The 1578-nt window shown below is 51.3% G+C and overlaps 1 protein-coding gene across 20 annotated transcripts in view; it reads left to right on the forward strand.

The window, feature by feature from the left end:
* Positions 1–1578, forward strand: part of Bin1 (bridging integrator 1) — a 61119-nt gene that overhangs the window by 39801 nt on the left and 19740 nt on the right. The window lies entirely within an intron of this gene.

The raw sequence follows: 1578 nt of genomic DNA on the forward strand, positions 1-1578 counted from the left end.
CCCCCCCCCCCGCTACAAAGTGGAGTACCTTGAATGAATTGGAGAGCCCTCCTCCCCCGGGGACACATTAGACCCTGGGACGGGGTCTGTCCGATGCTTCAGGGCTCCCGAGATGGGTGTAGGTTGGGGAATCGTGCTTGGAAGGGCCCTTCCGTCACTGTGGGGGGACAGTAGGGGAGGTTGAGCCACAGGGTCACCTTTTCAGATGCTGGGCTGTTTCGCCTTCCCCATGGGACGCCTCCCTCTTGTCCCTCCCCTCCTAGTGCCTAGCTGGAAAACTAGAGCAAATTCACAGCTGCCCTTTTCACCAGTGGTCCCCAGTAGCAAGCTGGGAGCTTGATTGACCCTAATCCACCCTGAGGGTAAACCTGGCTTTAAGGGGCCGTGTATCTTCTGCTGGCCGCGCTTGCAGAGCTCTCTTGTTTTCCTATGGCCCTGGCTGGTCGTGGGAGCTCTGCAGACTTTTGCTCCAGCCTCTCGGACTTGCCTGCAAGACAGGTCCAGACTCTCTCTAGTCAGCGGTTTGTCTTAGAATGGAGAGGGGGTGTGGGGGCTGGGAGGTCCTCCCGTTTTACCCACAGCTCTCCCTTGCTGTGTGACTTCTGAGTGTGTCCTAAGGTGCGATATTTGTGGTATGGTGTGCATGCTTGCCTTCCAAGCACTTCCTAACAGGCAGGGATATGAGGCGCGTATCAAAGGACGCACGCAGGCCCTGACTTCAGGGAATTTAAAGTGGACCTGCCCTTGTTCCATGCTGTGTTGCTGGGGCCCTGGACCTATCTGTGCTGAGAGGTTCCCAGCTTCCATCTGACCTGTCCAAAGGGAATCATTTGTCGTTAGGTCACCCTCTTAATTCACCTTTAACTGTGTGTGAGTGTGTGTGTGTGTGTGTGTGTGTGTGTGTGTGTGTGTTGGTTAGAGGACAACCTCAGACCTCAGGAATTGTTCCTCAGGCACTGTCTTAGTCTTAGTTAGGGTTTCTATTGGTATGATGAAGCAGCAGGTTGGGGAGAAAGGGTTTATTTGGCTTTCCACTTCCATCATTGCTGTCCATCATTGGAGAAAGAGAAGTCAGGACAGGAGCTCAAACAGGGCAGGAACCTGAAGGCGGGAGCTGACACAGATGCCACGAAGGCGTGCTGCTTACTGGCTTGCTCCTCGTAGCTTGCTCAGCCTGCTTTCTTATAGAATCCAGGACACCAGCCCAGGGCTGAAACCACACACAATGGGCTGGGCCCTTCCTCACCAATTACTAATTAAGAAAATGCCTAACTGGCTTGTGTGCAGCTCGGTCTCATAGAGGGCTTTTCTCAACTGAGGTTCCTTCCTTCCAGATAACTCTAGTTTGTGTGTCAATTTGACATAAAACTATTCCAGTGCAGGTACCATCTACCATAATTATTATTCTTATAATACTATTATTATTGCTGCTGTTGTTGTTGTTGTTGCTATGATTATTTAGTGTGTGAGGGTATACGTATGTGGAGGTCAGTTTAGAATCAAGTTAAAACACAGAAAAAGAATCCGACAAAAGCCTGTAAAGGTAAGGCTGGGAAGCCAGCTCGGGGAAACTCCAGA

This window comes from Mastomys coucha, unplaced genomic scaffold, assembly GCF_008632895.1.
Source record: "Mastomys coucha isolate ucsf_1 unplaced genomic scaffold, UCSF_Mcou_1 pScaffold13, whole genome shotgun sequence".
NCBI lineage: Eukaryota > Metazoa > Chordata > Mammalia > Rodentia > Muridae > Mastomys > Mastomys coucha.